The sequence below is a fragment of the Crocuta crocuta genome, unplaced genomic scaffold (genome assembly GCF_008692635.1).
Source record: "Crocuta crocuta isolate KB4526 unplaced genomic scaffold, BGI_CrCroc_1.0 scaffold70, whole genome shotgun sequence".
Classification (NCBI taxonomy): Eukaryota; Metazoa; Chordata; class Mammalia; order Carnivora; family Hyaenidae; genus Crocuta; species Crocuta crocuta.
Window position 1 is genome coordinate 4,510,664 of NW_027528417.1, and position 27,878 is coordinate 4,538,541.

The window sequence follows — 27,878 nt, forward strand, 5'->3', positions numbered from 1 at the left end:
ATATTCGTTCTTTCATTCTCGCTCTGAGTTGCAGGAAATATAAGTAAACCCTCAGGAAGCTTCCTCAAGGAAGCGCATGACTTGTAAATGAATGAAAAGTTACAGTGCAGGCTCCTGGGTGCTACAGAGCGCTCTGGGTTGGGGTGAGAGAGGCAGAAGGCAGGAAGGAGGAGGTCCCCGCCCGACCTGGAGGAAGAGAAGCAGGGGAGCGCGGCGAGGGTTACCTAGTTCCACCAGTCCGGTGGCTGCAGGCAGCCCGCACCCCTGCTTTCCCCCTGAGAACAGAGCTGTCTGCAGACCCCACACACCCCACTGCACAAGCATGTGCTGAGGCTGCGAAGGAGCCGAAGGAGTAAGGACGCCACCAGCAGCCCCAGCCCCCAGGTTGCTGACCAGAGGCCCCTTTTCCTTTTTCTGTTTTTTTTTTTTCTGTTTATTTATTTTTGAGAGAGAGAGAGAGAAAGATAGAGCGCAAGTGGGGGGAAAGGACACAGAGAGAGGGAGACACAGAATCAAAAGCAGGCTCCAGGCTCTGGGTTGTCAGCACAGAACCCAACGCGGGGCTCGAACACACGAACAGGAGATCCTGACCTGAGCCGAAGTCGGACGCTTAATCGACTGGGCCACCCGGGTGCCCCCAGGGGCTCCTTTTTCTCATCAGGGTTCTCTCTGGCTAGTTGGCCATCTCCAGTCGCTCTGATGGACAGTCCCAAACCTCACTTCTTCCACAGACTTCTGTTCATCTGAAAGTACTTTCAACTGAGCAAGGCTAGGAATAGATCCTTATTTATGGAAACAATAATCAACAACTCCAGGCCTTGACACACAGCCCTGGTGATTCTCCTCATACCCGCAGAGTGGCCCACCTCTGATAATTCATTCATTTGAAACTATTTATTAGGCCAGGCCCTGCCCCAAATGCCTCCCCTCATCCTGTTACCGATGGTTGACAATTATGTGGGGATTTTTAGCCTCAGGAGTAATAAAAAATGTAACAATGAACTACTATTTTCCACCTGCCAAATTAGCAATGCTTTGTTTTAGAGAAAACACTTAGTGTGGGAGCCTTGGGAGGGGCACCTATAACACCATCGTAAGTACTGTGGCCTGGGACATCTTTCTAGAAAGCAATTGGACGGTATGCATCAGAACAAAACGTTAAAGCTCATTAAAACAGCGAGTTCACCTGGACGTTTATTCTAGGGGAGTTACTGGCAATTTAGACAAATATCTACACTGGCAACTATTTATTAAGCACATGCCATGTTCTGTGCACTAAATACATAAATTATAGGGGCGCCTGGGTGGCTTAGTCGGTTAAGCGTCCGACTTTCGCTTAGGTCATGATCTCGCGGTTCGTGGGTTCGAGCCCCGCGTCGGGCTCTGTGCTGACTGCCAGCTCGGAGCCTGGGGCCTGTTTCAGTCTGTGACTCCCTCTCTCTCTGACCCTCCCCTGCTCATGCTGTCTCTCTCTCTCTCCTAGAAATAAATAAATAAAAAAAACATTTAAATACATAAATTATCTCCCCTACCAGCCAAGATGTTCCCCAAAACATTGTTTTTAATGACAAAAATCAGAAACATTTGCAATAAGAAAGAACATTTAAACAAATTAGAATAAGTCCACAGAACATAATGCTATGCAATAAAAACTATATTTTTAAAGAGTTTTTTTTTTTTAGATGTTTTATTTATTTCTAGGAGAGAGAGACAGTGTGAGCAGGGGAGGGTCAGAGAGAGAGGGAGTCACAGACTCTGAAACAGGCTCCAGGCTCTGAGCTGGCAGTCAGCACAGAGCCCGACGCGGGGCTCGAACCCACGGACCGCGAGATCATGACCTGGGCCAAAGTCGGACACTTAACCGACTAAGCCACCCAGGCGCCCCTTAAAGAGTTTTTAATGCTATGGGAAATACTCTTATAAAGGCAGTAAGATTCTAACTCATAAAATACACATAATGAACATGTGCATTTAAAATAATAGTGAGAATTGAACCAAAATACTAGAATGAGAACTTTCATTTTTAAAAAAATATTTTTAATGTTTATTTTTGAGAAAGAGAGAGACTGAGCACAAGCAGGGGAGGAGCAGAGAGGGAGGCACAGATTCGGAAGCAGGTTCCAGGCTCTGAGCTGTTAGCACAGAGCCTGACAAGGGGCTCGAACCCATGAACCGCGAGATCGTGACCTGAGCCGAAGTCAGACGCTTAGCCGACTGAGTTTCAGGTGCCCCTGGAAATTTCATCTTTTATGTTTTCTGTACTTTCCTATTTTTCTACAATTGGCACGTATCCCTTTTACATGAAATGAAAACACACACCTATGACTTCCCGCTGGGTATAAGGAACTCCTCTCATTCTGGCTCCAGACAGCTGCCCTGGTCTTGTCCTGGTGAGTCACGTACCTTGTCTGTTTTTTATTTTCTCGTGGCAAAATGGACATATAATCCCGGCTGTTCCCAAACCTCATAAGATTGTTGCATGTCACAGTCACCTCCTGCCTATAAAACCCGAGGTGGACGCTAATTACTGTTGTTGCTAACACACTAATGCCTTCTGGGAAAGGTGAGTCACAGTGTCTGTGACATCACTTTTGAGACTCACATGAGGAAGGAATTGGTCTCCTGGGACAGGGATTCCCATGAAGCCTCCTCTTCCCAGAAGCCTTCCTCCTGTGTAGGTTTCCAAGAAGGGCTTGGGGGTGGGTTTGTATAGCCATCAGCTATCGCTGGGACCGCACGGCTAGAAACGCTGGGCCCCTAACCGTGCACGGCAGGACAGCGCGGTTTGGCTGATGTCGGCTGGGATCTGCTGGCTTGGGCTCCAGGACCAGGGCCAGGTCTACGCCACATGTCTCTCTTCCTCTGGGGATCAGCGAGCTAGCTGGGGCATGTTCTTCTCACAGCAAGGGCAGAGGCCTAAGAGGTGGCACCCCGTCACACAAGCACATCTCAAAGCGCTGTGTGCGTCACGTCTGCTACTATCCCCGGCCAAGCCCTGAAGTCTCGGGGCAGAGAAGTGTTCCCTTTGGAAAATTGTCGGAGGATCTGCAAAGTCACAGGGCAAAGGGTGTGGATGCAGCGAAAGGTGGAGAATGGAGGGCCGTGACTCGCCCTTGGCTGAGGACGGTTGGGAAGGTAGCCTGAGCCAGGAGCTGTGAGCTACCTGACCGCCTGGACTGAAGGACGGGAGAGACTGGAAGTGGGGGCTGCACCTGTTGGAGGCGGCTGGGAGATTCCCGCGCTACACCCCTTCCCCGCTCACAGGGGGGTGGGCTTGCGGCTCGGCGGGGCTCTCACCGGGGTCGTGGTGGGGGTGAGGACGCAGGCAGGACTCTATTCCATCCAGCTGTTTTCCTGATCTGCTTTGTTTCCAGACCTGCAGCCTGGAGCCATATTTTAAACGCCTTTTAATGGGCAGCCTTCCTGCCTCGTGAGTTGCCATGGTTTTAAAAGGTTGTGTGTATTTTTATCATCTCAGGACCACATCTCCAGCACTTCTCTGGTGTGTAAACATCTTTATGAGTGTTGTCGTCCCCGGTTAGATTAAATGGGTGTGTCCCCAGGCAAGCCTGTGAGGATCCGTCTAGGGGTGCGGCCTCCCGCCTGGGGTGGTGGCCCACCCGCAGGACAGCACATGGGGAAGGCAGGGTGGTGGAGAGGCTTCTGCAGCGGTGCTCACGCAGGGCTGAGGCGATGCCTCCACAGAGACAGCGGAGATAAACAGTCACAGGGACAGAGCCCAGCGTTGGGAGCTGGGAAGCAGCTGGCCATGCACGAGGCTTGGGCTTCAGGGTCCCCAACCTTAACAGTGACAAACAAGCCCAGGCAGGAGGGGCCGAGGGAACCAAATGCAATCTGTGACCCTGAAATCTGGGGCCTGGTATAGACCAAGGGCCTCTCGCCAGCAGGGAGCCTGGGCTAAGATGATTTCTTTTCATTGCAACCAGATAACTCGGCACAACTACAGAACAGAAGTCTCCTTTTCCTTCGGAGAAGAAACATACGCCAGAGGGAAAGGTCTCGTGTGGAGTTCTGCCGAATAGTACGGGACCAACATGGATGTTCCTGGTGCGTGTACACCTGCTTCTCAAGAAGTCGTTGTCGCGATCAAAAGTCAAGGGTGGAGCCCGAGTCTCGTTGTGAGAAAAATCATCAGATGCCTCCCCAAACACCTGACCAGCACTCCTCAGAACCATCAAACTCATCAAAAACAAGGAAACAAGGCCACAAACAACGAGATCTAGGGAAGCCTGAGGACTGGACATATAATGCCATGTCCTGGATGGGATCCTGGATCAGAAGAAGACACTAGGTGAAAGCTAAGGAAATCCAAATACACTATGGGCTTTTATTAATAACGTATTGATATTAGTTCGTTAATTGTAACAAACGTGCCATGCTAATGTAAGATGCTTATAAGACCAGAAACAGGGCATGGAAAGTATTAGAACCTTCTCTACTACCTTAATTTTTCTATAAATCTAAAACAGTTGTAAAAAATAAAATCCACTTAAAAAAATCAAGTCAAAGGGCAAGAGCACAGACTTGGAAGCCAGGTTGCCTTCAGTGCAATCCTGGCTGTCCTCAACTTGGACAAGCCACTTAGCCCTTCCATGCCTTAGTTTCTTCATTGCAAAAGGGGAATAATCACAGTACCTCTGGTTGTCCTGGGGGCTAAACTCTGAAAGAGTACCTGGTAGCTAGTAAGCGCTACATGTGCTTATTTAATACATAAGTGAAACTGAAAGTGCGGGTCCACCTCACCTGTTCTATAAAACAAGGAGAGCACACATTCGCTGAATTTTTGTTTTTCCTTAAAAAAACCAAACAAAAAAACCAAGTCCATGAGGAACGGCCATGCCCTGTTGGTGGGGAGGCACATTGATGCAGCCTCTGTGGAAAACAGTATGGAGGTTCCTCAAAGAGTTAAAAATAGAACTACCCTATGATCTAGTAACTCTACTATTGGGTGTTTTCACTCAGGGAAAACACTAACTTGCAAAGATTCGTGCACCCCGATGTTTACTGCAGCATTACTTACAAGAGACAAGGCATGAAAGCAGCTCAGGTGTTTATCAATAGTCAAGTGGCTAAGGAAAATGCGGTAACCACACACGCACACACACACACGCACACACACACACACGCACACATGCACGCACGCAGGAATATTATGCAGCCATAATAAAGGATGAGATCGTGTCATTTGAGACAACACAGATGGACCTCGAGGGTATTATGCTAACTGAAATAAGTCAGACTGAGACAAATACCATACAATTCCACTTACAAATGGAGTCTAAAAGAAGAATGAAAAAACAAACAAAAGGCAGAGTCAGACCTTAAATACAGAGAACAAACTATGGGTTGTGGCGGGAGGAGTTGGGTAAAAGAGGTGAAGGGGAGAGGGAGATTCGGGCCTCCAGTGATGGAATGAGGAAGTCGCAGGAATAAAAAAAGTAACATAAGGAATATAGTCAATGATACTGTAATAGGGATGTAATGAGACAGACGGTAGCTATACTTGTAGTGAACACAGCATCATGTATAAACGTGTCAAATCGCTAAGTTCTGCACCTGAAGCGAATGTAACATTATGTGTCAACTATACTCAAATCAAAAAAGAAAAAAAAGGAGCATTCTCAGGGTTCACTTCGGGCTCCACTGCCCCGTCCTCGCAGCTTGGCCGGAGCTCAGCTCTTCCTGCTCTTTCGCCTGAACGTTTCTCACCCTTTGCCAGGTTCAGATGAGATGCCCCAGTCTGGAAACCTCCACCAGAGTCGTTATCAGCACACGTAGACACACTGCCTCCTCCTGTCCTACCTCTTCCTTGTGCCCTGGGAGCATCCCACTCAATCCAGGATCCAGCAGTATTCCCGGAACCCCCGATCCCCCAATCCCTCTGCCCTCCCCCGCCCCACGGGCCCAGCCCCAGGCCACCCAGCTGCCTCTCCTGCCTGCACGGACACCCGTCCAGCTTAGAGCACCTTGGGAAGGAAGGGCACGTCACCGCCCAACAGGATGCATAGGAAACGCGTGTGTTCCTCATTGCTCAGGAAGAGGTCTCCCTAAAGAACAATCCTGAACTTTGTCCAAATGGTTGAGAGCTTGACACAAGTCATCTTCCTGTGAGCATCTGAAAAAAGTCTGTGTCGAAGCAGAATCAGAAGCACACAGCTGCTATTTCCTTCAGTTCAGAGCTTGGGTTCCTGGAGCTATTTCCTGCTTGCTCTCACGGTCACATTCCTGCTCGGGGGCCCACTAGGTAAAGCAAGAGCCAAACACTGCACCGACGAGGCGGTGACTGAAAGTCTACGGCCATAGGATGAGGCTGAATCTCCCAGTCTCTTCTCTGGTAGGATCCATCACTCTCTGCTGAAGACGCCTGTTTCTGGTCCAGTCTCCCAAGAGACTGGTGAAGGGGGTTGTTCATATGACTCTCATGGTACAGGTGGGGAAACCAAGGGCTCCTAAGACAGTAGAGATTTCAGGCATGTTTCCTGCTTGGAGAAGGGGTCACCATACCCCACCCGCCTTCTCTCTAGGCTTAGCTCATTTTCTTTGCTTTGATTTGCTTTCCATCACGCCAGTGTTTGGCGATGACCTACATAGGCCCCATGGGTAATAATAACATGGGCTTTATTAGCGCCTAACATTCAAGGACCGCTGGAGATTTGGAAAAGTAATATTTACTAAATCATCTGCTTGTTGCAAACAAAACCCTCACGCCTCTGGGGCAGCCTTAAGGAGAAGGGGCTGCTGGTTGGGAGAACCTGACACAGCATTCACTTCATTGACTTTTTTTTTTTTCGTTTTCATTTTTTAATATTGAAATCCTGCCCATGGCTCACTTGCACAGGGCTGATATTTAAGATATATAGCAACTAGTATGGCTCGGGTATTGACTAATCAGAATGGTCGTCGGCCAGGGTACCCAGCCAGGGTCTGACCCCTACGTCCACCCTCTGTTGGCCAGGCAGTGCCCCTGAAGTTCCAGGATTAGAGGGAGGTCCAGGGAGTTCTAGGGAAGGAGTCTAGGTGGTCAGGGCAGTGGGACAATGGCTGCACCAAGTGACAGGGAGATAGTTAGGTGATTGTCAGCCCTAATGCATGCATATTCTCAGTTCCCAGAAAGTACAGATCCATACCACATAGCTCAACATAGATTTGTCCCTAAGCGTACATGACTGTTGTTTGCAGCAGGCTGAGAAGCAGAGGCGTCTGAATTCAAGAGCTTCAAAGATTTTGTTTTAGTACATCCCACCTCGCCTCTTGTCCACTGGAGCTGGGAGAGAAGTGAAAGGGGGTCAGATGATAGGTTGTCTGTAATGCACAGACGCAGGAAGTGGGACGTCAGTGCCAAACGATAGCATGAGATAGTCAAAGCTGGAGAAGCCCAAGAGGGTCTCCAAGTCCAAAGGACGAGTGTAGAGAGAAAGGACAAACAGAGAAGATGCTGGGAAAATCCTAATACAAGAGAGTCAAGGGGGACCAGAGCATAGAGAAGCAAGGGAGTCCAAAGCCATTGCCTTCAAAACTCCACCATCCTCGCCATGGGAAACCTAGCTGTGGTTCAGTGGAAGGAAGGGGTGGAGCTGCTCAATACTTATCAGCTCTTATAACCCTCTTGGGAAAAGATTTTCCTCACATTTGCAGCTGGCTCATATAGCAAGTTCTTTCTGGAAAAGTTGTCCTAGATGTCAAAGCTGATCTGTCAGAAGGACCTTCCTCATCTGAAGAGTTACTTCCTACCGGGAACAGGCATGCTTCGGATGAGTGGTCTTTTCCATGAGAATACAAAATCTTTATGACTTTGGCACTCCAGGAATTCTAACACAGTCATTTTCAAAGTGGACTGGAAGGCCGCTGGTGGGATGCAAGAATTCTCTGCTGGGTGCAAACCACTCTCCAAGCATGTGAGTCCTTCCTTCTGTGCGTCTTTGAGTGAACGCCACACAATTCCTCAGCCATCGTTTATGGAGAACTCATCACTTCTTACCAGTAACGTATCGCGTGAATCATTAAAGATGACGGGATTTGGAATTTGTGAACCAAAATTACTGTGTGGCTAGAATACCTCTACTCTGCTTTGTATCCTGGATCCCGTCATCCATGCGACATGTGGCGACTTGCAGAGCTCCTGCTGTGTGTGCATAACTGTCGATGGCCACAATGCCCACACTTTGGAGGAAGCAAGCTTGTTATCTTTCATTAGTTGTTGCTACTACATTATCCACGTGCTATAGTTCGTTGTAGGTGATCCAATCTTCTTGCTCAGGATTCCTTACTTGCCACGTTAGTTTTTGGGTCCTGTAATTTTCTAATAACTAGACTGGCGGATGTGCCTACGTTGTGGCTCAGCTAGGAATCATGGGTACCCCTAGTGCCAAAGCAAACCTTTACATAATACAGCCCCTCTTCCTAAAAAGCAAGCTACCCGTATGATAACAGTTTGGAGTAAAAAAAAAAGTCTGAAGTTTATAGCTCCTCTCTGGGAAAGTTTTTTAAAATGGATTTTTACTTTCAAAAATATATTTTAAATTCCGGTGATTCAAAAGGCAACACAATACTAAGAGGTATCATTCAGAAACTTCATTCCCACTGCTTCCCAGTCTAGCCAGATCCTCTATCCCTCCCCCTAGAAGTCACCACTATCTCAGTGTCTTCTAACCCTTCCAGTGTCACTTCATGCAAATAGAGAGTATTTTCCTCAAAAAGAGGGGTTCTAAATATTTCACTAATGCACAGGGCTCCCCTGACCCCACATTAAAAGGTAAAGTTAAATAAGGTCAATAAATTCAGAAATGACCCCAGGAGGATGACATTGCCTCTGAGGTTTCTCTCTCCATGACTTTCAACAGCAATGACCTTGTTAAATATACCTGGCTCTTGGGACAACAATAGAATAGTTTTTTTCCTATCTCTGCATCTTCCCATGTCAACAACCCCACTAGGGTCTCTGACAAAGGTCCGCCTCCAACCAACCCACCCGTCTAGGGGCTCATCACATCAGTCCCCGCAGGACTGGATGAATGGGTTGTGATGTGATGCACACGATATTCAAGGAAGAAATGGCTGGCTGATTCCAATCAAGTTTCTTCCAGCTGGAAACGGTCCTTCAAAATGGATCCAGTGGAGAAACTTGACCTGGAGGATGTCCCAAACCGGCAGCGTCCAACCTACTTCCGGAGAGGGCGTCACGGGCCGGGTGTCATGGCAGGCGCCAGGAGCAGTGCACAGGTCCTGCCCTCACCGACCTCAGTCTCGGGTGGGGCACAGGACGTTGTCATAATAGATGTGAGGAAGGGCCCCTGCCCGGGGTGGAGAGCTCAGAGATTCATGGGGAAGCCACATCAGCCCTGGGATCAGAGGGCAGGAGGCTCAGCCAGCGAGTGGGGGTCAGAGGCGGATTCGGAGCCACGGCCTCGGCATGAGCAAGCCGGAGGCGTTCCTCCTCTCCACCTGGGACCTTGTGGAGAAAATCCTGGTCACCAAGGAGTGACTTTAATGGAGCTGCAGGGGCAGCGGGAGCTGGGGGTGTTTGGGAGAGGGTGGGGTGGGGAATCCCTCCCATCACAGCCCACAGACGTGGGCCTGGGCCTGGGCCTGGCCGGTGGGGAAGGGTGTTAAATGTCTTCTGTTCCCAAGAACCCCCAAATTCATGCCAGGCACCACTCCAGGCCCTGCTTTGGGGACCTCAGAAAATGTCACAGCAATGGGTGCCTGGAGGGAAAGGTCTCAAAATGTCAGTGAGTCAGAAGGTGAATCAGTCGGGTTCCCAACAGAAAGGCAGATGGCCCCTCCACAGCAGGATGACCTGGGGAGGGACTAGTTGTAAAGGTGTGGGTGTGGGAGGGCGCACCCGGGGGCAGAGCGGCCGCTGCTTCGCACCCTTAGGCCCCGGGAAGGAGAACGGAGATGGTTACCAGAGTTTGTGCGGAGACGTGGCTCCTGGTTCTTGAGATGAGCAGTGGCTTCCACAGAGGTGACCTTGCAGAGCCAGGGCCATAAACTCCTCAGCCTCTCTCTCCCTCTTTCTCACAGGCCTCCCAAGGAGCTGAAGCCAGCCAGGGGAGAGGGCCCGCGGCCTGCCACCGAGGCTCCAGACACAGAGCAGCCTGGGGCTGGGGTCGGGGGGCCAGAGGCGGCCAGAAGACAGAGGAAAGCCTGAGCCCTCACTTACTCAGGCAGCAGGAGACAGGACAAACTTTCTTTTCTTCTTTACGCTTTTCTCTCTTTTTCTCATATTCTCAAAAGGGGTGCATGTGACTCCTGGCATTGGAGAAAATGTGATTTTTAGAGTTAAAAGGCCCAAATACAAACCACATCAACAACCATGAAGGCAACAAGGAATGTGTACCAAGGAGGCCCCACTGGGCGGCACGAATGCCTTTCTTAATCAGAGCAGAAAAAGGAGGCCTCACACAAAAGTCTTCCCCGCCCTGAAAAGCCAGCTGACCCTTTCCCATGGGCTGCTGACCACAAACAGAGCAAAGGCAGCTGGGATTGTCGGCTATGCCCTCGGGAAGAAGAGTCACCGGGCCCTGAAGAACGTGACCCCCAAGCCCCTCTTGCTTCTCTGCAGTGAAGCTCATGGGGAGGGAGGGCATCATAGGAGAAGACACTCAGCGTGCCAAGGATGTGGGTTCGATCCCCAGCTCAGCCGCCTCACTGTGGGGGCGCCCCAAGCAAGGAACTGTGAGTGGTGAGTCTGCTCCTTCCGTCTCGAAGGCATCTTGAAGACCCCTGGCCGTGCAAACTGGCAGGACCTCTGCAGATATTATGTGCACATGAAAACCAGGAGGGCACAGAAAACAGCCACCGCAAAAGGCAAGAACAAGTGCCCCAACTGCTCCCTTTGCGGCCCACAGCATGTAGGAGGCCTGCACACAGACAGCCGTTAGACAGAAAGGACACACTTTCCACTTGGGTGAATTGAGGAGAAACACACGTGGGACAGAGGCAGGTGTGACTGATTTGTCTATTTTCTTTTCTTTAATTTTAAAAATGCTTGTTTATTTTGAGAGAGAGAGACAGAGAGTGTGAGTAGGGAAGGGGCAGAGAGAAAGAGAGAGAGAGAGAGAGAGAGATAGGCCCCCAAGCAGCCTCCCCGCTGTCAGTCCAGAGCACAATGCAGGGCTTGATCCCATGAACCTCAAGATCATGACCTGATCAAAATCAAGAGTCGGATGCTCAACTGACTGAGCCACCCAGGTGCCCTCTCTTTTTTCCGTTGGACAGCCTTTCTATCTATCTCTATCTTCTCTGCTTTCTCTGATCCACAGCTCCCTGGACTCAGGGTTTCTAGAACCTGACCAGGAATTCTCTTGTGCAGCTCTCTCACCACCTAAAGGATGGAGGTAGACTCTCAGGTGTGGGGCTTTCAGAGACCTCAGAGGGCAGTACTTAAGGGCACCCACCTTTCTCTCCCTACCTTGGCTTCCTTCGGCAGTGCAATTTCAATGTGTGATTGTGCTGGAAGTCCCTCGTCCCATGAGGAAAGGACAAGATGGAAGAGACCAATGGAAACCCCATCTACCCACGTGAGAAAAATCAGCTCAGAAGAGGGTGTGAAAAGAAGGCAAGATAAGGAAATAGGAAATTTGAGATAAAGACTGCATGGAGCCTGAAAATGTGATCACATTGTCACAGTCCTCAATCCCTTTGACGTGTGACATGCTCACAGCTGGAGCCTGAAGGTTTTCGGGCCAAAGGGAAATGCAGGGGCCAAGGAAAACTCTTGTCAGATGCTAGACCTTCCCTTTCCCAGACCCTTCCCACCACAACCCCGGAGAGACAAGTAGCCACACACCAGGCACCGCTCACCCCCATGCTTGAAAGCCTTGAGCCTGTCTTCCTCCCTCGTTTAAACTACGTGAGCTGACTCACAGCTCCTGGTACTGAGAAAGGGTGGGTGCTGGGCACAGGGACCCCAGGAAGAGAACAAGGTATGAAAATGGAGCCCTTGTCTTCCCTGCAGGAGAGGGTTGTGACTAAAAGTACGGAATTGGAGGTCAGATTGAGAAGGTCCAAAGCCCAACTCTTCTGCCTCTTGTCAAGGTGGCCTTCTTCCTTAACCATCTGGGCCCTCTGATCTACCACTACAAATGGCGATGCAATGTAAAATACACAGCATCAACTTGGACACACTCTTGACTTAAAAAAAACTGATCGTGAAACTAATCAAGGTTCTGAATCTCTTAAGTTTACAGAAAATGTAGGGATTGATGAAGAAATGAAGCAGCACCATGAAGACACAATCAGCCCAATCCAGAATGTGGGACGTTCTACAAGATAAATGACCTAATGTCCTCAACAACTCAACAGCATGGGAAAGGGAAAAAAGGAGTGGAAATCGTTAAGGAATAAAAAAGACCCAAGAGAGAGGAACCAACCATCAAAAGCAATGCCTGAGCCTTGTTTGGACCCTGATTTGAAAACAAAACAACCCCGAGGAGACATCTTTAAGAGAACTAATCTAATAATAAGAATTGACGGTTAATTTTGTTAGGGAGAATAATGGTGTGGTGGTTATATTTCTAAAAAGCCCTTACCAACTACAGATGGACCCTCAAGTATTAATGGCTGAAATGACATGGTGTGTGGGATTCACGGAACGAGGGAGTAACAGGGGACAGAGTTAAATGGTCGGAGCTTGGTAATGAGCACCTGAGCTTTCATCATACCCTTCTGTCTGCATTGCATATGTTTTGAAAGTTTTTATAGCAAAATGTTTCATAAAGGCATTAGTACATGACTAAAAACTATGCTAGGCATGGGATCGGACACCCTGGGTACCATCTCAACAACTGTTGGGCTGACCAGTGCTTGCATCCCAGGTTGGGGGGACAGTTCCCGCAGCTCTGACCTGCTCCCCTTACAGACTGAGACAAGCGTCTCTCTGACCCGTGGCCAGGGCTGCCAGCTTGAGTGTGCCCAGGACATCCGGACCCCGCAGGGAGGAGCCCACCAGGGCAGGGGTGTCAGCGCCGAGTGGGCAATAAGTCCACGTGTCTTGCTTTGTTTTTTAAGTTTACTTATTTTGAGAGAGAAAGAGAGAAGGAGAGAGAAGGAGAGCACACACGAGCAGGGGAGGGGGCAGAGACAGACAGACAGAATCCCGGGCGGCTTCCCGCTGTCAGCACAGAGCCCCATGTGGGGCTCAAACTCACAAACCGGGAGATCATGACTTGAGCTGAAACAAGAGCCGGAAGCTAAGCTGACTGCATCACTCAGGGGCCCCAGGGCCCTTGCTTTAAAGGTGCATAAGATGAGGCTGTGTGAAGTGAAGGGACACCTTCCCACCAGCCGGTTGGTGACAGGACTGGACTAGGGGTTCCGTCTGGACCGCCTCCACAGCACCCCGCAAAGGGCTTTGCCCACGGTAGGCTCTCAAGAGGGCTGTTTTGCATGATGAAATAGAGACAGAAACAACACAACACCATTAACAATAGAGGGTTCTAAAAATAGATGTTTTTCTTCCAGCGACTGATTTTAAGATCCCAAAGTATCATTTGAGAAAATGAGCACCTGTAAAGGAAGACGGTCTTTTGTGCCCCAGCAAAGCCCTTCCACACAGGTGGTAAAACCCGAAGCTTGCTGACTCTTAGCTCCGCCTTCAACCCAAGGCACCCAAGTGTCCTTGCGGGTAGAGACCATGCAAACAGGTGTAGGCTCCGCACTGCTGCAGGTAAAAATAGCTTGTGAGCTTGGAAGAACGATCTGCTTTAATTCTAGGAATTAAAAAAAAAACGCTTTGTAGTGAGGAACAGAATCTCCGTTTTGAAAATAATGGGCCTTTCCCCATAGGCACGAATAATTTAAATATTAACAGAAGTGAGATGACACGCAGGGGAGACTCCTCAGGCCCAAGTCCTTGTGACTATAGGAATTCAGTCTTTTTCTCCTCCTTCCACTCTCTCCTGGGGCTTTCAGGGAGCTGTGACAGAATCTGTGAGATTGCCAAGGTTTATAAAAAATAAGCAGTTTAGGGCGCCTGGGGGGCTCAGGTCACGATCGCGCGGTTTGTGAGTTCGAGCCCTGTGTCGGGCTCTGTGCTGTGCCCTGTGCTCACAGCTCGAAGCCCAGAGTCTGCTTTGGATTCTGTGTCTCCCTCTCTCTCTGCTCTGCCCCCACTCAAGCTGTGTGTGTGTGTGTGTGTGTGTGTGTCTGAAAAATAAATAAACCTTAAAACAAATAAGCAGTTTGGCGATCAGGTAAAAATATGCACAAGATATCCATACCCTCCTTTTTTGTGTAGAGAGCAAGGAAATATTTTTTATTAGAAAACTGGCGAGAAGAAAGCTAGTCGAGTGATGAAGCTTCCAACTGCGTGGCTAACCTGTTTAGCCAGGACCAGATGGTTTGGAGGGCTGGTAATGAGATCCAAAGCACTCTCTATGTAGGTCAGCGTTGAATCCGGCCCAGGTCACCAATAACACAGAGATGTGTGTTCAGGGGCTGATGGAGATGAGGCAGTATCTCGAGACACAGACATATCTGAATTTGGGTCTAATTTATCTCCTTTTGGGGCAGGGTTTGGTCCTGAGTTCTCAGATGGAGTTGCCAATGAAGGAAATTGTATAGGATAGATCTGCAATTGTGGTTCTTTCCCAGAAGATTACAGAATGTCATTGACTTTCCAGAACTTTAAAGAAAAACACCGTGTCAAGTATGAACCAGAATGCAGGGAATCCTCTTATACGTGGTAGATGAATGTAAATTATTACCACTTTTTTACAGATAAGTTTGACCATATGTATCAAAAAACCCCCTAAAAGTTGCATAGGACTCCACTTCCAGGAGTTTATTCTAAGGAAATAATCAAGGATGTTGGTCAAGATCTTATTTATATTAATAATGAAGATAAAAATAACAATTGTTTTTCAAAAATAGAGCAATGAACTTATCTCACTGCCCGGCCATGATGGTGCAATGTAATATCTTCAGCTATTAAGAACAATATGGTAGAAACGTATTTATTGACACAGAAAGATACAAAGCTGGTTTTAAAGTAGTCTGACCTCACTTTTGCTTCTCAAAAGCTTTAAATTTTTTTTTAAGTTTTTCTTATTTATTTTGAGAGAGAGAGAGAAAGAGCATGAGCAGGGGAGGGGCAGAGAGAGGGAGAGGAAGAAACCTAAGCAGGCTCTGCACTGTCAGCTCAGAGCCCAACGTGGGGCTCGAACTTACAACCCGTGAGGTCATGACCTGAGCTGAAGTCAGGAGTCAGACTCTTAACAAACCGAACCACCCAGGTGCCCCTCAAAAGCTTTTTATACACACATACATACCGTTGGTCACAGTAATCTCTGAGTAATAGAAAAATAGTCAAATTTTCTTTCCTTCTTTTTAGTTATGTCTGTTTCCTAAACTTTTTTTTTTAATGTTTTTTATTTATTTCTAGGAGAGAGAGAGAAAGACAGCGTGAGCAGGGGAGGGTCAGAGAGAGAGGGAGTCACAGACTGAAACAGGCTCCAGGCTCTGAGCTGGCAGTCAGCACAGAGCCCGACGCGGGGCTCCAACCCACGAACCGCGAGATCATGACCTAAGTGAAAGTCGGACGCTTAACCGACTAAGCCACCCAGGCGCCCCTGTTTCCTAAACTTTTTATAATAAACAAGAATATACTTTTATATCTGCTGTCGAAAGGCTAGTTAAAAACAGAAATCAGGAGCTTTGGGCAGGGTTCTTTGTAGTGGGCTAAAGGCAGCATGGTGGAGGTGTGGTCTAGAAAGGAAGGAAGGAGGTAGGCAAAGGGAATGTGGGACCGGACTCTGCCCTTTTCAAGGGGAATGTGTCTAAGGCACTGAGTCCCAAATTCGCTTGGGATGACCCTGCCATGGAGCTGAGAAGCTCTGTTGACCTTCCATAGCAGTGCAGGGCTGTCTGTGTGCCTTAGTACTGCCGGCTGGGCGGCACCCAGTCAGCACCCTAAGAAGAAGCCTTCCACAGGTGAAGGNGCCAGGCATTAAAAATCCCAGGCCACCAGCCTCTTTCTTAAAAGTACTCTTCTTAGCTTCTTCCTTCCATATTTAAACATGTCATTTCCTAGTCCCTCAAAAGGTGTCTTTGAAAGTATGGAAGGAACATAAAAACACCAAGAGAGAACCGAAGCAGCCAAAGGGAAATTGTTTTGTTTTGTTTCAGTTTTCCCGTTTCAAGGTGTTCCCTTGTACTAACAGGTATCTCAGTACCGGGGGGAGCCCGCTCTGGAGGGGTGCTCCGTTTCCTCCTAGTCCCTCTGAGGTCTGGAATAAACACCCTCCCGCTCTCAGCTCGTGCTTATCCTCAGTTAACAGCAGGGGCGCCTGGGAGGCTCAGCCGGTTGAGTGTCCGACTCTCGATTTCAGCTCAGGTCATGATCTCACAGTTCGTGAGATGGAGCGCCATATCAGCCTCCCCAACTCAGAGCCTCTTACATCACACAGTCCCCCATGACCAGGCCGTCTTTTGTCTATAGCAAGTCACTGTGCACCCAGACGGGTGATGCAAGGACACCCAACACAGAAGACCCCAGAGTCAATGAATCTATTTGAACCTCACAATCGGATTATGTTTGTCAGAGAGGAGGCAAACGCATATCTGCACATCCTGGAAGTTGGGGGGTGGGCGAGGGAGAGAGGCTCTAGTGTTCTGAAAGCTTCAAACTCCAACATTTCAGGGACATTCTTAAAGACCCAGAAGACCTACTCATCAACTTCTAGGGATGATTTTTTTTCTTTAAACAGAAGATTTACTTTCATCTCCCATTTCCTGTTTCTCTCTGTTTATTTTATATGGAACCCTGACAAGATACAAGAAGCTGATTTTGTACTAATTTTATTTACTAAACATTTTCGTCTCTTGATAGTGTTTTGTATCAAAAAAAAGTTACTTTCTTGACTATAGCTTCTTTGAGGTGGCTTATTTCCTCGCAGGAAAGAATCACATAGTTTGTTTTGGTGGTTGTTGATGGTACTTGGCTGGTTTGTTGGGTTTGTGTGCATGTGGTAAAATATACATAAATAAAAATTACTATTTTAATCATTTTTAACTGTACAGTTTACTGGGCATTGAGTGCATTCACACTGTTACATAACCATCGCCTCCATGTATCTCCAGAAGTTTTTCATTTTCCCAAACTGAAACTCCATACCCCTTAAATAAATAACTTCCCACTCCTTCCTCCCCTCACTGCTCCTGGCAACCCCATTTTACTTTCTGTCTGGATGAACTTGACTTCTCTAGGTACCTCATATAAGTAAAATCATACCATATTCATCTTTTTGTATCTGGCTTATTGCACTTAGCATAAGGTCTTCAAGATTCATCCATTATGTGGTGTGTGTCAGGATTTCACTCCTTTGAAAGGTGGAACAGCAGTCTTCTGTTGTGTGGCTACATCACACGTTGTTTACCCAGCCATTCTTCTGTGATGGCCCCTTGGGTTGCGTCTACCTTTTGGCTATTGTGAATAATGCCGCTACATGACCATGGGTGTGCAGAGGTTATTAAGGAACCTCCATACAGTTAAGGATTACTTCAGAAGAGCGTGCGGGTATAGTTTTGTCCAGTAGTGGGTGAAACAGTGGTGCCAAAACCGGATTGTGCATCAGACTTACCTGGGAACTCTTACGTGCAATTCCTGAGTGTCCCACTTTCCAAGACTATTAAATGAGATTATCCAGGGGAGGAGCTGGGAATCTGGAAGTCAACACAAGTTTCCCATGCCACTCACCCGCCCCAGCAGTGTCTGCTACACACGCCCAAAGGGAGACCAGCTTTGTCAGGCACTGGGCCCCACGCTGCTTTTCTCTCCACCTGCGGCAGAAACTCCTTGTAAGAAAGTGAAGGAGTAAGGAAAGCCATCTTCCTGTCTGGTGAGGAAGCAGAGTGAGGCCTTTCACTCAGGACTCAGCTGCTTCCTGGCCTGCTTGTGCTGGTTAATCTGCCAGGAATGGGCAGATGAGCTTCCTCAGGGAGTGTTTTTATGCACTCTTCCTCAGACAGGAACTGAATGGCCCTATTTTTCACTATCCAATATCAAAGGCTCTTCTTTGACAGCGCCTTGGGTCAAGCTTTCTCAGAGGTGGCTTGGCTTCCTTCCACCTAGCCTATCAGAGCCTTTAATAGGGATTCTCATTTCAATGGGTTGTGCCAGAGTGGCAGGGTCGCTCGACAGACACATGGTTTGGCCTCTCTGCCAATGGCATGACCCTACAGGAGTGCTCTTAAGGGTCTCTGGGTCCTCCAGGAGAGGCGCTATTCCCCAAGGAGTGCAGTGAGCATAGCTTTCCTCCTTTGAGCACCTGAATTTTTAAATCAGAGGGTATTTTTTAAGTTTGATTTTGTAGTTTGTTATAGCATCATTCATACTAAGCCTATAAAGTTTGGAAACTATAGGAAAATAGAAGGAAGGAGGGGAAAAAAATTGCTCCTAAATCCCACTCTGGGTAGACCCAGAGTCTACCATTTTTGTGAATTCCTTCCTGTCATTTTTTTCGTCATAGTTTTTCTATGTGCTCAGTTATCATCATATCATATAAGTATTTTCCCATGTCATTATAAAATCATACACGCATTTCAGTGGGTGCATGCATCTACAGTGGTTTACTCACTTCTTTCCTTACTTTTAAATATTGTTTGTTGTTTCCAACTTTTCTCTATTGAAAACAGGACTACAATGAACATCTTTAGACAGAAAACCCCTTACGATATTTCCCCTTCAGACAAAGTCCAAGAAATAGGATTATTAAGTCAAAGTCCTGAACACAGTAAGGCCTTTGATATGTAGCCCATCTAATTTTTGAAAGGATTGGTACCAAATTGCATAACCATGAACAAACACAAAACTGGGCACCATTACCTAGATCCTAGTCTTGTTGTTCACAGCGCTGAGTGATTTTGCCCCGGGGGGACATTTGACACTGTCTGGAGACATGTCTGGTGTTCACATCAGGAAGGATACTACTACTGGCGTCTGTTGAGACACCAAGGATGCTGCTAAGCGTCCTACAATCCATACAGCTCTATACAACAAAGAAGCATCTGGCCCAGAATGCGAATGGTGTCAAGGTTGAGAACGCTACTCTATTGTAACCACTACTTGGACCACAACCCATTCAGGAAGAAAAATACAGAATCCTATCCGTTCAATTTCAGAGCCCAGCTGTCAGCTGCTGTTGCTTCTGTCAGCGCCACATGATGTCAATGATTAAAACCAGTCTAAACACCGGCTCGGTGCGTCCTCGTCCAGTATCAGCACCCTGGTCCATAACCAGATTTCACTTGAACCAAGCCAGGGCACTACCTGAAGCACCTTTTATACCCTCGGGCTCTAAGAATTCTTACCAGTCAGCTGCCCGTGGTTCTCAGTCCATGCCACTGCCACGCATCAGAAATATTCTGATACAATTCAAAATGGGGGATCCATATGAACTGATTTTGAGAAATTTTATCGGGTCCTATACAAATTTGCCCACACATCACCCCTTATCAAACCTGTGCAACAAACCCAAACCCTGGGATTTTGAAGACACAATTTCAGAGCCACTGATCTAATCTGTGGTAAAGACAGCTAACCATTCGCAGTATCTATCTCCTGTTCCTCCATGGTAATAGACTCTCCAATTTTAGCTGGTCAATGGCTTCTCTGAGTAAATACTTCATTTTCTAGACTTTCTTGCAGCTATCCAATGGCTTATAAGTGGAAGTGTTGAGTATGACTTCTGGTGGCACCATTTCAATGGCAATGTGCCCTCTTTTACTGATGGCATAAATTGACATGGACATTCTGGCTCGATCTAAAGCAGTCACCTTAGACCAGGGAGTGGAAGCCAAGTTCGGAGGACGTCAGAGCAACAAGATAGAAGGAACCTGGGTCCTTGATGATCATGGAGTTATAGTCCCAGCCCTGTAATCTCTACTGCCAGGCTTCACTATGTGGGAGAGAAACAACCCCATGTTTAATTTAAGCCACTGGTTATTTTGGTCTCTGTTACAGCTGAACCTAATCCTAAGTGACACATAATCCAACTTCCTCATTTGGAAGATAAAAATGCAGGCCTGAATGGACTATATCAGGCTTGGTTCATGGTGCCTTTTCTGCCAGCTGTCTGAGAGTTTGCTGAATAAGAAAAAAAAAATGAATCATTTAAGAGAAATGGTGTATTTTGGGATACCTTATGAGGTTGATAACACAAAAGAAGATAAAAGACATGAATTTGAAGGAAAGCAAAGGCTTCAGAATATGTGAGATGAGATTTGGGGCACAGTAAGGAAAGGGAAAATCAAGCATCAGCCCTCATTTTTCAGGGTTAGATCTCCTGAATCTGGGAGTAGTTAAAACTCTAACAACACTCTTGTTGATGTAATGATCCATTTTTAGCAGTCAGCATGTCTGAATGCAGAGACTGTTTATAGAGCAGCGTAATTAATAGATACTTCATGGAAGTGATTGTTGCTGGTTCAATTATTCTTTAAGAGATTGGACAGATCAAGAGACTGCTCTGGAAAGAGAATCAACCTTTCTTTTCTCCCCTTCAGGTTAAGTGAGCACTCATAATTTATTAAAATTATCCCCTTGGTTTCATTTCACTCACAAAGAAAATATATGCACCTTCTTAAAATACACAGATTTATTTCCCCTAGAGTCTAGCAGGTAAAGAGAAAGAAAATCGGCATCCTATTGAGTTAGAAGAAAGCTGTGTCTTCACATCGCCTAAGCAACCAGTCACTCAGGACAATTCTGCCAAAACACCCATCGACTCTGTGAAAAATCCCTCAGCCCGGTTTTGTGACATCCCACAGCCTTCTGTTTGCCCTTCCCAGATCAAGTAACTGAGTTTCTTATTTTCTACTGCCTATATTGGCTTTTCAAGGACACTGCTGCAGGTAAAGCTTTGACTTCATAGAGGAAGTCATCTATCTTTAATCCATCCACCCCACAGGGTGACTTCCCTCATGACCACCAGAACATGCTCTGCAAAAATACGGTTCCATTTCCCACTGGAGCTTGAAGGGTCAGATGAAGCCCAGTCTCTGGGACAAGCAGAAACGATTAGAAAGATGATCATTAATTGGCCTTCCCCTTTTCCTGCTTCTCAGTGCCCAGAAAATGGTTTTTCTTGGCTCTAGGACTATGCAGAGTGAAAACATAGTCCAGATTTGCTTGGATCCTTCTTCTCTAAGCAACTAATTCTTGATGGAAAATATGCTTATATCACACAGGCCCACACCAAAAAGAAGGAAGAGCTTCCATTTATCCTGTCTTTTTTATTTCATTTCTGCCTCTGGAGGCAAAGTCAGCGCAGGCAAGCCTCAAGCAGTACTTCACGGCCCAAAAAACAGTTGGGTCTGGCTGGCTGCACTGTTATCCTGGTGCAACAGAAATTTGGCAGCAGCGTCTTGAGCAGGTTGCTATGTCTCTGAAGGCTGTTTGCATCACAGGAGAGTTAACTCTGAGCTGCACCAAGATTCCACCCACAAAACACGTGGGTGACCAACCCTGTGTACATCCACCTTACTATGCAGTTACTCTTCTCATCTGTGACCAGCCTACTTTCATACCTACTTCTCCCATTCCCCTTCTAACCAGTTCCAGTTTCACTTGAGCTGCCACAGCCTGGTTCTATCTGCTACTTTAAGCCCTCTCTTCAACCAGTAGCATGCTGGAGCCAGCTCCCATTGGCTTAAGAAAGCCAAGTGCGCATAGCTTTTCACAATGTCATGTTCAATAGCATCACGTTGGCATCTAGAAATCAGGCACAGTAAGGGTAATTACACCACAGCAATCAGCTAAATCTGCAAGTAGAGCTCCCCCACCCCAACCCAGGAAGCCAGTTAAACATTTACCATCACATGCTGGATCTATCCCTTTTGAAAAGGGGTAAATATGTGTCCGTTGATCACAATCAATGTAAATAATGCATTACATTAAAAAATAAAGAATTGTAGGCCAACCTGAATTGGATTCTGGTTTGAACAGACCAAATGTAAAAAGATACCGTATCTGGAAAAATTGGAAAGCAAGTATGGATAATATTAAAGGACTCATGTTAAGTTTCTTAGGTGGAAAAATGATATTATGACAGAATAGAGGGAAATTTCCTCAACCTGATAAAGAACATCTACAAAAAACCTATAGCTAACATCATACTTGAGAGAAACAATGTTTTCCCACTAAGATCATGAACAAGGCAAGGATGTTCCCCCTTCTTTCCAGCATTATACAAAAAGTCATAGCTAACATAATAAGACAAGAAAATGAAACACAAAGGATGGATACATATTGAGAAGGAAAATAAATCTGTGTTTGTTCACAGACAACATGGTTGTCTATGTAGAAAATCTGAAAGAGTCAATTTAAAAAAAGCCTCTGGAACTAATTTTCTGCGGGGCTGCAGGGTATAAGATTAACATACAAAAAAGTCTATCACTTTTTAATACACCAGTGAGGAACAAGTGGAATTTGAAATTAAATACTTGTGTCCATTATACTTAAATTAAAATGTTTTAAAAACCACATTATCATTCACATCAGTACCCCCCAAAATAAAATACTTAGGTATAAATCTAAAAAATGTATAAGATCTGTATATGAGGAAAACTACAAAGCTCTGATAAAGACATCAAAGAACAAAGCAAATGGAGATATTCCATGTCCATGGATAGGAAGACTCAATATTGTCGAGATGTCCGTTTTTCTCAACTTGATCTGTAGGTTCGATGCAATCCAATCAAAGTCCCAGCAAGTTATTTTGTGGATATCAACAAACTGATTCTAAAGTGTATATGCAATGGCAAAAGATCCAGAATAGCAACACAATATTGCAGGAGAACAAAGGCAGAGGACTGAAACTGCCAGACTTCAAGACTTTCTATAAAGACACAGTAATCAGGATTGTACAATTAGAGAAAAATAGACAAAAGAATAGACAAATAGATCAACGGAACAGAATAAATAGTCAGCAGTGGACCCCCATCAAAGATCAACTGATCTTTGACAAAGTGGCAAAGGCAATACAATACAGGAAAGACAGTCTTTTCAACCAATGGTGCTGGCACAATCAGAAATCCACACTAAAGAAAAACATATCTAAACACAGACCTTACACCCTTAAGAAATGAACTCAAAATGGACCACAGACCTAAATGTACAATGCAAACCATAAAACTCCTAGAAGATAACACAGGAGAGAATCTAAATGACATTGGTTATGGCGATGACTTTATAGATACTGCACCAAAAGTACAATCTATGCCTTATAATTATTGAGCGGTTGAACCTCATTTAAATTAAAAACTTTTGCTCTATGAAAGACTCTGTCAAGAGAGTAGAAGACAAGCCACAGACTTGGGAGAAAACATTCGCAAAAGATTTATTTGAGGAAGGACTGCTATCCAAAATAAAGAATTCTTAAAAGTTAACAATAAGAAAATGAACAGTCTGATTTTTAAAACGAGCAAAAGATCTTAACAGATACCTCACTGAAGAAAATATACAGACAGCAAGTAGGAATGTGAAAAGATGTTCAACATCATCTAATCATTAGGTAATTGCAAATTAAAACACCAAGGAGATACCACTATATACACTTTGCTGGTGAGAATACAAAATGGTACAGCCACTTTGGAAAACACTTTGGCAGTTTCCTACAAAACTAAATATATTGCAATGTGCCTGGGTGGCTCAGTTAGTTAAGTGTCTGAGTCTGGATTTCAGCTCAAGGCATGATCTCACGGTTCGTGGGTTCGAGCCCCACATTGGGCTCTGCACTGGCAGTGTGGAGCCTGCTTGTGATTCTCTCTTTCCTCTGCTTTCTGCCACTCCCCTGCTCATGCTCTCTCTCAAAAATAAGTATATAAACTTAAAAAAAACCCTAAACATATTCTCATCCTACAGCTGTGCTCTTTGGTATTGACTCAAGTTAGGTGAAAATTTATGTCCACACAAAACAGGCACATGGATGTTTATAGTTTATTCATCATTTCCTAACCCTGGAAATCACCTAGAGCTACCACCCTTTAGTAGGTGAGTGGATAAGTAAGTGAGGTGTATCCAGACAATGGAATATTATTCAGTGCTAAAAAGCAATGAGCTATCAAGCCATGAAAATATATGGAGAGACCTTAATACATATTCCAGAGTGAAAGAGTTGAATCTAAAAAGGATACACACTGTAAAATTGCAACTATATGATACTCTGGAAAAGGCAAAACTGTGGAGACAGTAAAAATATAAATGGTTGTCAAAGGTTAGAGAGTTAGATGAATAGGCAGAGCATAGAGGACTTTTAGGGCAGTGAAACTAGCCTGCATAATGTTATAATGGTGGACGTGAGGGTGACCCCAGCCCATTAGGTCACAGAGCACCATTTAATCAGGAAGAGGAAAGGGGGGCCGGGGAGGGGGAAGCCAGGGTCGAGGGTGTGTCCTGAACACTTCCTTGGGGCTCGGATGGTGTGGCAGATGAATGGAGAGAAACTGGGGGCACCACTTCTGCCCATGTCTCCTTTGGGACCCTGGGAGGAGAGGACCCCGTGGGCTCGCCACACCCACCTTCCCTGGGAAGCCGCATCAGAGAACACTCAGAGGGAGTGTGGCTCTTCTGTGGTGTGGAAGGCACCCTACAGTCCCATGTAGTCTCGGGGGGACAGCAAAGCTGGATTGAGAGGCACTGGGCCTGCCGGGAGCTCCTGGTGAAAGGAGGGGTGGCCTCAGAGCAGAGGAGAGTGGGACAGAAACTCAGAAGACCCTCCGGTACCGGCGGAAGCAACACTGCACCAAGTCAACCCGAAAGAGACCAGCCTGGGTGTGACAGAAGCAGCACTGGACAGCAGAGACGCCAGCAGGGCAGCAGACCCAGGGGCCAGCGTCCACACAGCAATCCCAGCCAGCTGCTCTGTGGCTGAGACTGGCCCTCACCTCTACCCAACCATCCCACCCTCCCTCAGATACCACAGGGTCGTGTAATATACAGCCCTCCCGCCTGTATTCACATGTCACCTCAGAGAGGCCGAAAGTGGAGCACTTCCCCCGAAAGGCCTAGGAAGGCCGTTTAAATGACTGCGTTTAACCCAGCACACTGGGCCTACGTGAACGCGGCTGCTCCTGCCCCTCCCTCTCCTACCCATAGGGTGGGCTCTCCTGATGAAGAAGTAGACCAACTGGGAAAAAATGAAGGGACTACATTATCTTTGCTCGTCCGAATGCTATGTGAGAAGATCCAAACTATGCTACAGCCAAAGCTCGTTCTGGGTATCATCCTTCTCCCGAGATGCTCACATGACAAGGGTCCCATGACTTGATACATCCGGGGCCACCACTGTCCTGAGCGCCCTCCGGGAACTGCACAATGCCCTTTGACATTGAGGGTTTGAATGGTTTGCAGTGAGCGACCTGTTGAATCTTTGTTTATCTCAGCACCGTGCTGGCCCCCACTCCTTGCTTCGGAAAACCCCCACTCTTGTCCCAGAGCACGTGTGTTGTTATGAACACACTGGAGTCATGTTCACTGGCAAAGAAAGTGTGCTGGGCTCACCTATGCGAAGCCACATTTAGGCTCCAACAGGCAGGTGCTCCCAGTTCCCAGGTGGCTCAGACACGTGATGCAGACACTTTCCGGCATTACCAGCCCCTTGGCGACAGACACAGTCGTGTGATTAGGGTCAGGTGTATCCTACACGCAAGACTTGCCTCTAGCTGATTCCTGGCTTTCATTTTGCTGCCAGAGGCAAACTGTTGAAACACACACATATTTTTGGTTTTCCTACACAAACCATTTACTGCCGTGGAAAGAAGAGTGGACTAAGGAGTGTAGAAAAACCTGGGTTTGGAGCTCGGTCCCTGCGCTAGTGGACTACCAGCCCAAGGTCAAGTGTCAACAAAACCATCAAAGGCAAATGGAAGTGGACTTGGACTCTTCACTGAAAACCTCCCAGAAGAGGACGTGGGCTTCTCAAATTTCTCAGGAACCCTGCTTACCACTCCCGTGGCCTCCTTGCCTCCTTAGCCCTCCTGGTATTCATCTGTCCCACTAAGACTTAAGCAGCCTTGATTGCACCTGCTGTCCATGGGGCCTCCTAAAGAGCCCACGTCCCAACTTCCATACTCTTTCCCTTGACCAGCTATTGATACAGGGCTTTTCCCTTCTCTCCTGCTGTGGCCTGGTGACTTCAAGGGAACCACAAGGCTGAGATCAGGCAGTCCGTAGCCTTGGCCATCCTATAGAGTCTTAGTTTCACTCTATAATGACACTAATAAAAACCACCTGTTTTCTCCACCTTTGCAGGGCAGTTATGAGATCAGAGGAACAAAAGTCTAGCTAAATCTGAGGTTCACTGGAAAGCCCAATACAAATGTTCCTTGTTGGGGCACCTGGGGGGCTCAGTTGGTTGAGCACCTCACTTCGGCTCAGGTCATGATCTCACGGTTCGTGGGTTCGAGCCTCGCGTCGGGCTCTGCGCTGACAGTGCAGAGAGTGCTTGGGGTTCTTTCTCTTTCTCTCCCTCTCTCTCTCTCCGCCCCTCCCCCACTTGCATGCACTATTTCTCTCAAAACAGATAAACTTTTAAAAAATCCTACAAATGTTCCCTGTTCCTATCTGTTCCTATCCCTGTTTTTTTAATAATTTAATTCCTGACGTTACACGGTGTCTTTAGTGACTGTCGAAACGGCCAGTGTTGCTCTTTGGTTTCTCATCTAAAAAACAAAAAGTTTAGTGCAGTATTTTTCTACCCAGAAAAATCTTAAATAAGGAAGGAGGGGACCAGTGTCCTCAGATACATCCCATGAAACACCGCTGCGAGGCCGGTGCTCGGGTCTGTGCAGATAAGTGCCTCCTTGACCACGTTCCTGCTCCACACCCAGGTCCTGTTCAGACGGGAGCTGCTGACACTGAAGTTTTCACTGGCTTCGATTTTCTCTTGGCCTTCAGTACTTCCTTCCTCCCTCCCCGGCTTCCCAAGCTTTGGTGATGTTGAAACTGTTGGCATACAGGGCTGCTGACATACCTTTTGTACACCAAGCTGTTGTGCTCTACTTTTAGAAGTAAACACAATCACATGTTGTTTTTTTTTTTTGAATGTTTTTATTTATTTCTAGGAGAGAGAGAGACAGTGTGAGCAGGGGAGGGTCAGAGAGAGAGGGAGTCACAGACTGAAACAGGCTCCAGGCTCTGAGCTGGCAGTCAGCACAGAGCCCGACGCGGGGCTCGAACCCACGAACCGCGAGATCATGACCTAAGCGAAAGTCGGACGCTTAACCGACTAAGCCACCCAGGCGCCCCAATCACACGTTGTTTTAAAGAACTTCTGGAAACCTCTGGGGGGAACAGATCCTGTCCAGTTCTGACATATTTTGAACAGAAAATGTCTGGATCTTCCTATCCCCCCCGCCCCCTCACCTATTATTAGAGTATCTGCTCTAGGTCTGAGTGTCAACAAAACCATCAAAGGCAAATGGAAGCCAAGCCTTGGACCCTTCACCACTTTTTTTCCACACAGAATGCGGGATTGGATATTCTGAACTAACCACATTTCTGGCAGCACCATCAAAACCGTCAACTTAAAATCCTCTTGGGAAAGCTGAAGTAAGAGTGAAACCCCTGAAGGATACTCTTAAAGCACTGAAGGTGAAGGGGATACATTTTAATACCCCAACAAACCTCCCCCTGGATTATTTCTGAGCCAAGTGAGTTATGGTTGCATTGGATTTCCAGCCGTATCAGTTTCCCCACTGGAGTATTGCAGCTCAGAGAGACCTCAGCCAACAGGAACGCTTCCAGGGATGAAAGTCAAGGTAGATCTCACCCTGTCGACAAGCAAGGGGCTTCCTAAGGAAGTCAGAGCCAGAGCCCAAACCTGATTGGAAAACTTCATAACCCCCAATATTTGGTC

At 46.9% G+C, this 27,878-nt stretch overlaps 1 long non-coding RNA gene across 1 annotated transcript; it reads left to right on the forward strand.

The window, feature by feature from the left end:
* Positions 1–2,608: 2,608 nt before the first annotated feature.
* On the forward strand, positions 2,609–4,358 carry LOC144223684 (uncharacterized). Its single transcript, XR_013332777.1, has 3 exons — positions 2,609–2,674; positions 3,375–3,502; positions 3,948–4,358. It is a non-coding gene; the product is annotated as an uncharacterized LOC144223684 (long non-coding RNA).
* Positions 4,359–27,878: the final 23,520 nt, after the last annotated feature.